Consider the following 15,933-nt stretch of genomic DNA (forward strand, 5'->3'; position numbering starts at 1 on the left):
CTGACTTTGCACATATTTTATTTTACTTAAGTATTTACCAGTTGCTATGACTTCAGCTTCATGCTTGGTTATATACTTTTGAAAGTCTCCCCAAATAGATATCTCTTCAGTGACCAGGACACTTTATTGAATTCCCATTCCTTTCACATGCTATCTACACTGTCTGGTAGACTCATTCATTGATTTAGCTACTTACTCAATTAATAACTTTTTTTGGATATCTCTTACAGGCAGGCATGTGCTAAATACCCAGCGATCAGGTAGTGATAAGAGAAGAGTATTCCCATTTTCTTGGGGTTTACAGCCTCTGGGGAGAGAGGCCAGAAAAACAGCCACAACACAACAAACTGTTACAAAACCATTACAGATCAGATCTACACAGGATGTAAACAGAGAGTAATGGGCCTGGCATGTGCTTCGTTTTAGCTGGGGAGGTCAGGATTAGGAGGAGGCTTGAAGACTGAAACCCTAAGGAGGAAAAGGAGTCAGTCATGCAGGAGAAGAGTAAGTAAACAGTATCCATATCTCTTGTAAATGAGGATGAGCCCTTATTTAACAGGTGGTACCTGGGTGCATAGAAACCCCCTGGATTTGCACAAACCACTCCACACACCAGGTGCACAGTGGAGATTAGAGCATTTAGAGACCCTACTTCCTGACTCTCGGCATTTTTGACTCTTTCTCACTGGTCTGTTTCCTGTTTTCCCCATTTTGCCTTTTTTTTTTCCTTTCCTTTTTGCCTCTTTCTCTCTCTCTCCCTGCTGTCATCTCCAGAGTCCTGCTAGATTTCCCTTCTCTTTACACTGGACAATATACTTTGAATAAACAAACTGAACAGGACTGCCTGAGACATGTTTATAGTGCATGCTGGAGAATATCAAAAGCAAAGCAGGAGTGAGGCCCAGGGACCCTCAGCCAGGCAGGCTTTTACATTGTTTCTGGGCGAGAAGGCGGGTCTCCTGCCTCAGCTGGCTTGTGCTTGGTTGTCTAATAATGGAGTGTTATCTAATTGGTGCTTCCTTTACATCAATGGGTGTAAGAGCATGAGACAGAGAGACAAAGCAACATGACAACAGTTAAGTATAAGTGAGGGTTCAGACACATCATTCTAAGGGCTTTGCGGTAATATTTAGGACACCTCCTAATGGCTAAGGCATATATCCTAGGGCAGGTCAGCTTCATATAAGACATCTGGCATGTATTTTCTGGTCTAAAATTATAGCACTCCCCCCTCCAGCAATTTATATTTCTAACAAGACGTGAGAAAACTGTGATGAAGTACCACTTGACAATTTCTTTGTCACTTAAACATAAAATAAAAATTAAAAGTCCAGAACAGTTATTATATTGGAGTTTGGAAAAAAGGTACACAAAAGTGACGACAATTTGCCAGGATATTAACTGTGGATTTGTTTCATTTTTCTACCATTCTTGAGAATGTTATGCATTGAGAGAGCATCACTGATCATGATGTTTTAATTAAAGTAATTCTAGAGTCAAGGGATCTTTTCTGCTACATGAAAAGCTTGACACCCTCATTCCCCATCTTTAAGCACCTAAAAACAATCAAGTCAGATGGTTCCTCTCCATTGCTCCCTAAATCTTTATGGGAAACATCACAAAGCACAAGGTAAAGAAACTCAACCAAATATAGGGCTTGCCCAGAGAACTTCCTGAGACACAGAAGCTTCTGGTCGATCTTTGTTGTGAGCAGCTGCCAGATGGGAATTTCACTTCACGAATTTTGGATATGTCTATGATAGCCAATGTTGGAACAGAAGAGAATGGAGAAAATGGCATGAGGATTCCTTTGGCTACACCATAGGAGACATCACTTCCTGTGGTCACCCCAGCTCCCCAGGAGACCCACACTGACTGGTTGGTGACCAAGGTGATTACTGGGAGGACACTGCTCTTCCCCAGGACATCGATCTTCTATATTTAGGCTGCATCTGAAGCACCTCCCTAGGAATCATGTCTTGCTTTTTGCTAGCTCCCAAATGTCTTGGCTAAGGAAGGGGATAACAGGAGGTATTCCTCCCTTCCTTAATACAGCGGCTTTCTTTCTTTCTTTTTTTAAAAATTTTTATTGAATTTAATTTTTCAATTTCCATCCAAGTTAGTTAGCATATAGTGCAACACTGATTTTAGGAGTAGATTCCTTAACGCCCCTTACCCATTTAGCCCATCTCCCCTCCCACAACCCTTCCAGTAACCCTCTGTTTGTTCTCCATATTTAAGAGTCTCTTATGTTTTGTCCCCCTCCCTGTTTTTATATTATTTTTGCTTCCCTTCCCTTATGTTCATCAATACAGTGGCTTTCAAATGCTGTTTCCAATTAGAACCCCATTTCCATATCTTCTGTGATATTTCTGCATGTAACTCTGAGAAGAGCAGGGCTGCCTGACTTAGGTCGGGGAGAAGTTCAGGGCTCTGTCTTATTACTTACACTGCCCTCTCTGGGGGGGACCTCTGAGGTGCCTTTGGGCTTCTTGAGATCTAGTTTAAAGCCTTGGAGAAGTGCTGGCTCTCAGTCTATGGCCTTTTCACCAATTCAAATTAAAGAATATTTATTGCACACTGTTTACCTAAAACACAGTGAATGAAGGTCTTAAGGGCATGTGGACATAAGATACAGCCTGACCGAGCTCTTAAGTCCCTCCTTTGCTCCATGAATGAACTATGAACTTAATTCTACTATATTATTAATCGTCCTCCTCTCCAAATCAGCTCCATCATGGGCCCCCACCACAGACCCCTTTTTGTCCATGTGTGTGGTGTGAATCCCATCCCCGGGCATCTCTCCTCACTCCACTCCCCAGACAGCCTAGATCTGTCTTCCCTGCTCTCTGACCTTGGTCCTGCCCTTGGACCCCCTTCTTCATGTCTTCTCGAATCTCTCCCTTGGACTTTGTAGTCTTTGCTTCCTCATCTCCTTCTCTCAGGACTTAGGCAGAGTTCTCCTTTCCATGTTGCCCAAAGATCAACACAGACAATCCCATGTTCAGTCTGTCCCCCAGGACTCTATCCTTGTCTAAATAATTTATCTGATTACCATAATGTTTACACTTACAACATTTACTTTTAGAAGTCTTGTAGGGTAGGTGAGACCCAAAGATGTGTTTCCCTCTTTTGGGGAGTTTTGATCTCAGTACTGTGCTTCTGAACCCAGCACAAACTTGGATCAATGGCTCTGCCTTTACAGAGTAACCCAAATGTATAATGAGAAACCTGCTAACCAAAAGTCACGGATAAATGTTTGTGCTATTCTCAACTCCTTGTGTGTGTGTGTGTGTGTGTGTGTGTGTAACTACCCTTTAGCTTGATTGTATGTGTCCTTCATACGTTTTAGTTTTGCTTCTGAGACAATGGCTAAACATAGGATTAGTGCTAGAACATGCTAGAGTTTATCTTTGGCTCCACATTAGACAGCATACCCTCCGTAAGCATGATCATTACACTTCTCTTGGAAAGGGTGGAATTACTGCTGGAAATTCCATTCACTTCATTTTGGAGAAGTCTTTAAAACACTAATATCAGCAACATGCCTGCTCTCAAACGTCCCGTCAGCCATGAGGCTCTCCTGATGCCTGCATGGTCCGGCCTTCCAGCCTCTGCATGCTCCTCTCACGCCACTTTCCCACTCAGCCCCTGTGGTCCAGTCACCTCATCAACATATTGGTCTTTGCTGAACAAGACCTTTGGGTTTGCTCTTTTTCTATCTGGAATGTTCTTTTGATGACTGGGACATTTTCCTCAATGTAATTTCAATGCAAATGTCACTTTTTCAGAATGGCCTTGTCAGATCACACCATCTAAAGCAGACAGAGAGCCTTGTCCACATTGTTTTGTAATCATAAAAATTATATACGTGACTGTATGTATATATATATACATGCATATGTATATAAACATGTATGTGAGTGTAGAGTAGAAAATTTGTGAAGTATAAATGCATACAGAGAGAAGAGACTTCTAATTCCACCATCGAGATAAATATAATATTAGTACTTTGGTATATGTCCTTTCTTCTACATACTGCTATACAGAATGAGTACTCTTTGTTTTTCTTTTTTTTAAGTCGGCTTCACACCAAGCACAGAGCCCAACATAGGGCTTGAACTCAGGACCCTGAGATCAAGACCTGAGCTGAGATTAAGAGTTGAGCACTTAACTGACTGAGCTACCCAGGGGCGCCCAGAATGGACATTCTCATTCAAATATTACTACGCCTTTTTTCACTTAACTTTTGATCATGACTTCTTTGTACTCATCAACAACCTCTTTGTACTTAAAATTTTTAAAGTGTGCAATGTGCTATCTTATGGATGTACCGTAATTTACTTACCTACACTCCTTTCTTGACCTTAAAGTTGCTTTCACACCTTTTTAAAATAAACATGTAGCACTGAAAGGGTTTTGCATATAACATCAACAACAACAACAAAACAGTGAAAGATAAAGGCAGTCTAGTGTCTCTATTTTGTTGATATTTGAATAGGTTTGACACATTTCTGGATGACTGGTTGTAGGTGTAAGGTATGTCGTCCTGAGAAAGCTCTTTGAACTTAAGGATGTGTGCATTCACGTGTGTGTGTCCGTGCATCTGGTGGTAGTGAGAGTAAATCAATAATTTGGAGCCAGGAATGTTAGCTCTGGTTACAGAATTTGATAATCTAAAAGGTCTCAGCGTACCAAACAATTATGTATACAAACATAATAAAGTATCTAATATTTAATGTGATTAAAACAAATAGATACATTTGTGAAAAAATATATTCCAACCGCCGAACCCAATCAAATACTCAGACCTTACTATGATGGACTAAAAGAAAGACACGTCCTGTCTCCTAGAAATAGCATTCATGTTCACAGTTACCTGTACACACAGTCACCCACACAAAGAGCAACGCCTTCAACGAAAAGAGACATGGTGCCTCATATTTCCATTTATGGATGATACTTAATTGAAATACAATTATGGCATAATGATTAGGAGAATGGAGTCAGACTGTCTGAATTCCAATTCCAGCCCCACCCTTGCTAACTCTGTAAATTTTTGGCTGATTCTCTGACTTTTTTACATCCCAGTTGCCTCATCTATAAAATGAGATTTAATGTTACAGAGACCATAGTTAATTCTTTGATGTAGACATAATGGGATAATACGTGTAAAGCTCTTAGCCCTGGCTCATGAGAACTCCTCCACTGATGGTAGCTATGATTGTTGTTTTATTAGACTTGCTTGTAGCATTACTTGTGGAAGATCCAGTTTTCACTTCACAATGTGCTTTGATTTCTCTAAGAATTCCACCAAGGCAAAATCCTTCAAGAATTACGCCAAGTAGCCTTGTACAGGGAAAGGCAGCTGATCTCACTACACCCTCTCGAGTATCACTTTACTCTTGAGTCGTTAATTCATTCATCAAACAACTGTTGGATACCTACTATGTTCCAGCACTTTGCTTAGTGCCAAGGGTTCAGGAAACAATAAAGACACAGTCCCTGGTGTCTTGGAAGTCTCATCCTACTAAACATTTACAAAATTCCCTAGTACATATCAGCACGTCTGTTTCTTGGAGTCATGCCATGCTCCCTTTAAAAGCCTGGCTAAGCTCGTGCAAAATTTCTCTGTGTTCCCAGGGCAAACATGAGGCCCAATGAAGTTAAGAAAAACATTTACAAAGGAAGAGCATAAAAGAATTGAAGGCAGAAAGTACAAGCAGTGTCCAGCTAGATAACTTTTCAAGGAGCAGGTGTTGTATTGAAGAAAACCATCCAAGTCTTGGTCTCTAAAATACCAACTTGTTTCTTAGACATCTTGTTTCTTGATCCCTGGTTCCTTCTCAGACTTCTGGCTTCCATGAGGCTAACCATTGACTCTTTTTGCCCTGCTGTAGCTAGATACAAAATACTTCTCCTCCCATGAATGCAAAACCTTTTCCTAACTTGTTTCCCCCCGGGATGGATTTTCTGCAGTCAGGGAGAAGTGCTGCCATACATTCTTTGAATCCCAATGACCTCCCCACCTGGGTCGTCAGCCCCATATATTCTCAAATCAACTGCTAAGCTCGACTTCTGCATTCCAGCAGGCATGTGTCCAATGCACTGAAAAGTTCAAGATGGTGCTGCCCAACAGGAATATAATGGGAGCCACATATGATTTTCAAATTTTCAAGTTGCCACATTAAAAAAGGTAAAGAGACATGGGTAAAAATTAATTTTAACCCTTAAAAAACTGCAATAAAATGTGTTTTACTTACATCAATATATCAACATTTTTGCCATTTGAATATGCCATCAAGTATTAAGTATCAATGAGATATTTTGCATTATTTTTTCAAACTAAGTCTGAAATCCAGTTTGTGTTTTACAGTTGCAGCACATCTCCGTTCAGACTAGCCACATTTCACGTGCTCAATAGCCACATATAGCCGGTGACTACCATGTTGGACAGTGCAGACCCAGGAAATCCAAAGGCCTTCACTACACAGCAATGCTGTCATACACACTGCAAGAATTTTCCCACCCACCATTACAGGAGGGTCATTCTCTCATAACCTCTCACTTCCTTTCTCTCATGTACACTTCCAATACTAATAAATCAACTCCTTGTCCAAGTATTATATCCCAAAGATGTTTCCCACCATGCCTTCAGGAAGGTTCCATCCACATAACTCTGCCTCAATCCAACTCTCCCTATTGTAAGTCACTGTTACACATTTTTGTAGCAAATGCCTCAGTACATCATCCTCAGCAGACATCATTAAGAATTTTCCTGTACATAGTTCTGGGCTGAATATGGGTTCCATAAATGACACTGGGATATTCTTGTTCTTTAGACCAGATTGAGTCTGCAAACACAACCACAGCTTTGCTTGTGTCTTTGCTGATGGTTTCGTTCTATTAAATACAATTTCTGTGCTGTTAGAAAACTAATTTGAAAGATGAAAAGAACAAACACACAGGATTGTTGTGTTACTGGGTTGAAATGATTGGTCTATAAGCCCAAAATAATCAAACCAGTCCTGTAAACAGAAAAAAATTAACACAACTACCAAGAGAATCTCCTGGGACCTGAACTCTGGCACACACTTATACAGAGCTAGTTTTTTATCTTTCTTTTCTTTCATCTTATTTTTCTATGAGAAAAAAATTCAATGGTCAAGAGAGATTATATACCAGTATGTGAAAAGTAGTTTAGCTTTTCCCACTCAAGCTTCATTGTTTCTGAAAAGCCTTCCCTTACTTACCTAGGAGTGGGGACCCCTAATCTGGGTGCCTATAGATTTCTTCCAAATCTCCTTCCAGCAGAGTGTAACGACTAAAAGTGTGGACTCTGGAGCCAGACTCCTGTGTTCAATTCCTGGTCTTCCATTAATTAGCTGTGTCGGCTCAGATCACAGTTGTTTAACCTCTCTGTCTCAGTTTCCCTATTAATAGTGCCTATTCATAGGACTTTTAGGGTCATTGAATGAGTTAACATGCAACAAGCAGATAGCTGCTTTTTAAAAGCATAATAGTTTTCTGGCGAGTATTAAATGTTAGTCGTTATTACTTCATAATTGTTTTTTTTTTTTGGATTTTGTTCTCCCAATGACCACAGTCATCTTCAAATATAATTAACCCAAACATTAACGATCTCCAAATGAAACAAGTTCCTCTACTGCCTTTCCTATTTCTTTTTTTTTTTTTTCAACGTTTTTTATTTATTTTTGGGACAGAGAGAGACAGAGCATGAATGGGGGAGGGGCAGAGAGAGAGGGAGACACAGAATCGGAAACAGGCTCCAGGCTCCGAGCCATCAGCCCAGAGCCTGACGCGGGGCTCGAACTCACGGACCGCGAGATCGTGACCTGGCTGAAGTCGGACGCTTAACCGACTGCGCCACCCAGGCGCCCCTGCCTTTCCTATTTCTATCAATGCTGTGATCATTCTCCCTTTTAAACCTGCTCAGAACTTTGGGGTGTCTTTGATCCCTCTCAGTGGTCACCCATGTCCAGTTTGTCATTATGTCTATTGATGTTTCGCCTTTCTAATCGCTCCAGGAGAAGTCAACAGGAAGATCACAGGATCCAGAGCCCAATGAGCTACCCTAGCTCGGAAATTTATGAGCTGACTGGGTGAGGATAATTTTTCAGCCTTTGATCTTGAACCTCCTCTGAAATGCCAAACTTATTTTAATGCCTATTTCATGTTTCAATTGTATCACATCCTCAAATATACGTGAAAGATATTTCTCGAACACGTGTGCCATGCACACATTGGGAGTTGCTCTTCGTATCCCTCAGGCTCATTGGATTCAGGGCTCAAAACAAGTCGCATTGCAGAACACTTTATTTCTTTCTTCCCTTCAGAATCCTAGAGTCTCAGTATTTGGGATGACCTTAGAAATTACAACAATTTACTTATCCAGTGTTTTTTCTCTAAGATCCCCTGCGAATGGATGTGTCCAGTCCGTGACTAGGAACTCATCCTACTTAAGCACTGTCTCTGTCAAGAGCTTGTTCCCAACACTGCACAACATCAGTGAGTTGATCCACGCTTCTTCAGGTGTCTTTTGATAGGACATGCTACAATCACCACTCTGTTGGCTGCCTGCTGTCATCTGATTGTACTGGAAAGCCAGCCTTGTGTGTGGAGAAAACAGCACCTCCATGGAGGACTGCCAGCCATGGGGCACAGTGCTCAGTGAGTGGGCAGCTCCCAGGAAGACCCAGCTGAATGAACCCTGAGCTGAGTGAATGGAGGCGAAGTGGCTGATCTATTAGACTACAACCTTTTTAGTGCCCGATAATCGTATTTGTTCTTCAAAATTTATGGAAGTATTTTAAGAAACATAGCCACGCTGAATGAGTCTCAGGAACTTTGATGAATTATTTCTATTGCCTAGAAAACATTAAAATACAGAATTTTCTTTCACCCAAATCTCATTAAAGTGTCAGACATTTTTCTGCTGTTCCTAGTAACCTATCAAGATGTGTGTGTGTGTGTGTGTGTGTGTGTGTGTGTGTGTGTGAGAGTATGTGTCTACATTGATAATCAGCTATGATAGGAGGGAAATGCTGGGAAAATGTTTGACAATTTAAGGAGGGTTTGTGACATCTGTTTTCCAAGGCTCCACCCCATGTGGAAAGAGCTCATTAAGTTCTAATGTAACTCTGTACATTCAAACCTTCCACCTCAGACCCCTCACTGGGTAGAGTCCTGAGGTGGCTAATTTGTCTGTGGTGTCCCTGAGTTTTGAGTATTTCAGTCTTGTGATCTGAGCTGCTTAACATCTCATGTCCTCATGGCAGGACCGTATCCCTTCACCATACCTTACCCTCTGGGAAAGGTTTGAACTCCTGGTGTTCCAACCAGGTGTAAATGCCATCATTTGCTAGGCATCTCGATTTTCAAGCTAAAGGAGGAGAGATGGCATGCTGGAGTTTCCAACACGGTTTTGTCTTATCCCTTCTTGAGCTTCTATGGTGACTTTATTAAATCGCCCCACACTGGCTGTCAATGGAGCTTCTTACGGTCTTGTTCAGACCTCTTTTTTTTTTTTTTCCCCTGGAAAGTTTCTAGAGATCCTAGCAGTAGTTGCTTTGGGTTGAAGTTTCAAATTATAACTTCGAGGTGGGGGGGAGTTTCTCTGCTGTTTGGTATTGGACGTGGGATGGGGGCAGGGTGAATGTTGATGGACCATATGATGATGGAAAACTAGAAAGAACAGACGATAACAGGACGAGGACTGATTTGTCAGGGTCCCTGGCAGACTCTGCAACAGGTGCTTAATTACATGTTATGTCTTTCAATTCCTTTGCATCCTTGACAAGCGAGCATTATCACCCTAGTTCTATGAATGAAAGGAATCAGCTTAAAGAAGTTAACTGACTTGCCTAAGTGGCAAAGCTGAGATCAAGAAGCAGGTCTGGGGAGCTCCGCGGCCTGCTTTTCTGTCCATCTTGTTGAACTTGGACTGACAATCGCCTCTTTTCCCTGGGCAAAGCCCCTTCGCTACCATCACCTTCAGGCTATGCCCCCTCCTCCTAACCCACATGTATCTGCAACAGCAGCAAGGACTGCCCCATGCTCCTTTCTCACCAAATCCCCACAGGCACAGGGACAGTCACAGGCCTTTGTTCTCGAGAACGGTGGGGGAACAGGGAATGTGGCAGCAGCCCCAGGGTGAAGTGGGTGCCTGGTTTGCTCAATATCAGACTCCTCACCTACGAGGTTCACCGATCTCCTTTGTCATCAAGTATCAAACAGGTTTGTTTTGAGATGATGAGTAACCAATGGCAGCGAAGGGTACTGGGTACAACATCAGTTTTCTCACCTGTTAAGTAAAGACATTCACGCCTACGTTGAGGATGTGGGGTGGCCTAAATGCTCTGTGTAGCACATGGGAGGAGTCCAAATAATAAATATATGTACGTATGCATTATTAATGAAATGACCTTAAAAACGATATGCTTACTATGTGTCAAGCATCATTCTCAGTACTTTATAGATATCATCTAGCCCTCTCACAATGCCATGAGGATGGTACTATTGCCGTAATTTCACAGTTCAGGAAACAACATAGATGCTGATGATTTGAAATAAAGAGTTAAAAACAGTAATCTGTTATTAGTTATGCCTATATGTAACTCTTAAAGATGCCGTCTCATATATGGTTACAGTCCCCTTCTGCAGCCCCACATGACCTGACTTAATCACGTAAGGTCTACACAGAAAGTGGGCAAATCCTACCTAGTCCCTCATGTAGGCACCGCCCCTGCAGCTTCTTGGCAATGCATTGTTTCAATCTTGCAGGGTGACCTTTCCCACTGCCCTCCATCTCTAAATACCAGAAAGTTCTTTATTCTAACTGAAACCCGTCCCTCTTGCCCTTCCTCCCAGGACTCCTGAACCCTCTAGAGCTACAATGCCTCAGTTTAATCCCTTTTCCACTTGATTCCACTTAAAGTATTTTAAGTGATCCTATCTCCAATTACCTGTGATCCTATCTCCTGAAGTCTCCCCTGCTCCAAACCCAATGCTCCCAGTCCCCTCTGCTGTTCCTCCTGCAACACTCTGGCCACACTGCTCTGGAGGCATTCCTGTTAACCCAGACCCTCCTCATGTGAGATGAGCAGGGTCAGAGTTACAACCTGGAGGGGCAGTGCGGGCCCTGAGGAGGAAGAAGAACACGGCACTTTCCAGCTGTCTGACACTGGGAAAAGGTGGGCCATTTCTTTTTTTTTTTTTTTTTTCTTCTTCTTCTAGGCTTTACATCAGGATTACTGGTAGGTTTGTTGAGCTACGATGTAAGATAACCAACTACGTGAAGCCCCTGACCCGTGGTGTTCATTCTTATGTGCATTTATATATTCTACAATAATAGAATAAAGAGTACTCTACAAATAGTCTAATGAGACTACATTCCACTGAGAATACAGACTGAAGAGACAGAGTCTGTAATGTCGTGGGACGTAAGTTCCCATCTGGCTAAGGGAGAATAATTTGTATTCTATCAAGTGACCTTGGTGTATTGTTGTCCTTCTATGACTGGAATTATTGGTTCAATATATTCTATATGTTTGCAATTCTCCTTTTGAAACTGAACGCCTAAATTCGTTTTCCCCCATTTCATAGAATCTAGGCTCTGGGAACAGACCACTTGGGTTGTATCTCGGATGATTGACCATATGATTTGGGAAGAGTTCCTTCACCCACATTAATACATTGAGGATAACAGTAGTACATTCCAATAAGATTCAAGTGAATATTAAATAAGCAAACAGGTGCAAAGTGTTTTGATCAGTGCCTGGTACATAGTAAATATAAAAGAGTTCAAGCATTAGCCACTGGGGTTGCTGTTATCACTGTTATTGTCAGTGTTATTATTATGTTGGCCAATGATTGCAGTCGGTGGGTCCATTGTATGTTTGTGTTTTAATCCAATTACCAAGCATTTACAGAGCATCTTTGGGATGCTTCTCATCTTGGTAGGACACTGCTGTGTTCCTGATCTCAATAAACTCACAACCTCATGGGGGAAATACACATGTAAATAACATATTCTAATACTGTGTTGTAAGTATCATAATAGTGTAAGTGCAGGAAGTTAAAGGAGAGGAACCAAGGAGAAGGCTACCTAACTGGCAGGGTGACCAGAATTGTCTAAGTGTAGGATAATACCTGATCTGTGTTTTAAGAGATAAATTAGAGTTAGCCCAGATAGGCTTTTTTGACCCAATACATAAATAAATCGCATAACAATGAAATTCCAAATACATATTTTCAAAATGTTCCCTTCGTAGCATGATTTTCTCTTGAGAGTAGTTCTCTTACCGTGAAATGCCACTTTTACCTTGCAGGGACAGATTGAGAGGGGCTGATTTTTACAAATACATCTGCTGGCTACTGACAGTCACTTCTCATTACAGAGAAGGTCAGCAAATTTGGATCATTGGCCTTTTTTTTTGTAAAAGGGAAATGCATATGTCTCTCTATTGTGCAGCCCCTTTAAAAAGTTTGCCAAGAGATTATTTCCACAATAACATTGGTGGTGCAAAAAAAGATTTCTATAGTCACTTCCCATCTCGTGGAAAATATTGCAAAAATTTTGCCTAGAAAAATTTAGAGACATTGTCTGCATTAATTGATTTCTATATAGCATTCTCCACTTCAACTTTGATGTGATAATTGTCTACGACTTATGCTATAAATAAATTTTAAATGTGGCGTCATCTGCAAACTTAACCCAATATTTTCCCCTTTGCTTCTAATGAGAGCGTCTTCTCCAAGAATGGTTATATTACACACTTCTCCGATAAAGCACTGTGTTTACTAAGTCAGCTACCATGTGTGTGGGCACCTTTGCTTTCTAGAGTCACACGCAAAAATTTTTTTCACATGCTTTAATATTAAATGAGAATCCAGAAAACTCTATAAACAGAAACATATTAGGAACATTTGTCCTTTCATTCCACCATAGAACATATATGCTGTTGTGTAATTGCTTGGATGTCAATTTCTTTAAATATTTAGCAATGCTTTCTATTTATAGCATCACAGTATTTGCTGACAAAGGAATGCATCTGGCTTGTTACCATGTTGTTTTCCAACTGTTAGCCTTTTCACTGTTACCAGGATATAGCCACAGTGATGCATAGCATTTTATCTTTTAAAAATCAACTAAGAGAATTAAACATAAGCTTTTTTTTAGTTTATTTATTTTGAGGGGGGAGGGGCAGGGAGAGAGGGAGACAGAGGGAAACAGAGAATTCCAAGCAGGTTCTGCGTTATCAGCGCAGAGCCCAGCTTGGACTTGGACTCAGGACCCGTGTGATCATGACCCAAGCCGAAATCAAGAGTCAGGCGCTTAATCGACTGAGCCACCCAGGTGCCCCAAGAAAATTAAACAGACGCTTCTAAATTAGCATTAAGTTTCTGAAATTTCTTGAAATTCACGATTGAGAAATGCATGATTTTAAACATTGCTGAGACGGGGGAAAAAAACTGGTTTGTCCTCATACTCTTCACATTTGCTTGTTGAAAGCTTTGCTCATTGTAATGGTTTTGTACTGTTTTGCACTAATCTCTCAAGGCACAGATAACACTTGAGGTGAGATACATATTTCAAATAGACTTCTTGGTACTGTCAGTGTTTTGGGATGACTTCCTGTCAGGTCTGATTAGATCATCCTTGCTTTTTTTCTTCACGATTTGGATAATGAAAGCCTTGTAGCTAGATTGTGGGAAATGCCAGCTCTGCTCTTTTCTTGTTGTTGCTTAGTACTTGCACTGTAAGTGTTTCGCAGTTTCTTTACAGGAAGATTTGCACACTACTCATCCACTTTGTGAGGAGTAGTTTAATTAAAACTCGATAATATCCTCTCTCAACCCCACAGCTGAGCCCAGGTGGCTGCAGTGAGCTGGCGGCACGTCAGCTGGAAGGCTGGCCTGGGGACACAGGGATGTCAGCAAGGGAACCGCCATTTACTGAGCATAGCATTCCTTTCCCAACCAGGAATTTCCCTTATGCAAAATGTAATTATACAAGAATTTACATATGTATATTTTTTGGCAACGACAAAAATTTTGGTTCCAGTAAACACAAATTTTGTGATGCCTATTACAGACAGAAAAAGAGGGAGCAAGTGTAGCAAACAGAGGTAACAAAATGGCAAGGCAGTAAAGAGATTTTGGGGGGAAAGATTTTAAGAAAGGCAAGGAGGGGGGCACCTGGGTGGCTCAGTCGGTTAAGCAGCCAACTTCTGCTCAGGTAATGATCTCACGGTTTGTGAGTTCGAGTCCTGCGTTGGGCTCTGTGCTGAAGGCTCACAGCCTGGATCCTGCTTCGAATTCTGTGTCTCCCTCTCTCTCTGCCCCTCCCCTGCTCACTCTCTGTCTCTCAAAAATGAATAAACATTACAAAATGTTTTTTAAATTTAAAAAAAGGCAACGAGGATGAGGAAAATAGAATTGCAGTAATTTTAGAATTGGATTAGGTGTAAGAGGTGCTATTAGGGGCAAGTCCCAGGGGGTCAGGGTGTGTGTGTGTGTGTGTGTGTGTGTGTGTGTGTGTGTGTAGAGACTGTTAGGGATAGTGAACACTCTTGGAGTTACTTGATACAATATGCAGAGATTGGAAGACCAGCCTGAGGAAATACCAAGCAAGCAAGTGTTCTATTATAGGCATTACATCAATCAAGCTGAGGACATATCTGAAACAGAGTAGAAGTGATTTCCTGAAGAGTTTCTAATAATAAGGAATTCTAAATGCCCATGAACAGTGAAGGATTCACTACTGCACGTTTAAAATGTGTAGGATGTTAACATTGTCTTATCTATAGCTTCTTATTGTATGTTAGTAAATTAAATACCTATTTATAAGGAATTTTATGGATTTACCAGCAACCTTAGTTCTTCATTCTACTTCCCTTAGGTTCCTGAAATTAAATTACTACACTCCTTGCCAATTCACCTCCTTTGTAGGTTTTCAGGATCTAACTCCTGCATTTTGAAAGACATACTTTTCATTAGAAATATCACTTGAAAAGAAGAAAAAGAAAAAAATATCACTAAGCGTTCTGTCTATGCTTTTTAATTTAATCCTCACATCCATCTGGAGCCTACACAAAGGCTGATCACTGTAGGAAACAGCTACTCTACACATGTGTGCTAGACTGTCCAAGCAGTATTTCAACCTTTTACAGAAAAGAGATTTGAGGTCCAGAGAATCTGGAGAGATAGTAATTGAACTAGAATACAGTCTGTATTTGTTTCCTATTGCTGCTGTAACAAACTGCCACAAATTTAGTGGTTTACAGCAACACAGTGTTATCTTCTTATAGTCCTGAACGTCAGAAGTCCAAAATAGGTCTCCCTGGGCTGACATAAAGAAGCTGGTTGCCTTCCCTATGGAGGCACGGGGGGCAGTCTGTTTCTAGTCGATTTCTCCGCCTTTTGCTGCTTCTGAGGCTACTTGTATCCCTTAGCCTGTGATACTTCCCTATCTGAAAAGCCAGCAATCATACCACCCCCATCACTGGGAATTAGGGTGTAGGCATCTTTGGGGGCAATGACTCTACTTACCAAAAAAACCCAGATTTTTCTGAAGGTACTATCTAAGAAACTTCCATTTTACATCTATGTATCCATTCGATATTTTTTCATTCCCACCTGTTATTTGCAGGACTATGTTCTAAATCTGAGGATATAATGTTGAACAAGATAGTCACAACCTCTTCAGCTCAACTATCTCTTAGGCTACCTGCTGGTCCCTCACCTGTCCACCTCTTCCAAGATATTAATCCATTAAAATTCATTGAGCTTGTTAAATGAACATATCACCCTGGGTGGAAAGGGGGAAGAAAGAAGTACAAATTAAGATCTGTGGTCTCCAGGATTGTTCAATCTAGATGGGAAGATGAAATGTATACAGAAGAAGAGAAA

General features: G+C 41.1%; 1 long non-coding RNA gene across 1 annotated transcript; it reads left to right on the plus strand.

Annotated features, from left to right (window-relative positions):
- The first annotated feature begins 236 nt into the window (after nt 1-236).
- Nucleotides 237-8,917, plus strand: LOC125924934 (uncharacterized). Its single transcript, XR_007458623.1, has 3 exons — nt 237-504; nt 8,049-8,123; nt 8,432-8,917. It is a non-coding gene; the product is annotated as an uncharacterized LOC125924934 (long non-coding RNA).
- Nucleotides 8,918-15,933: the final 7,016 nt, after the last annotated feature.

Source organism: Panthera uncia, chromosome F2, assembly GCF_023721935.1.
Source record: "Panthera uncia isolate 11264 chromosome F2, Puncia_PCG_1.0, whole genome shotgun sequence".
In the NCBI taxonomy this organism is placed as follows: Eukaryota; Metazoa; Chordata; class Mammalia; order Carnivora; family Felidae; genus Panthera; species Panthera uncia.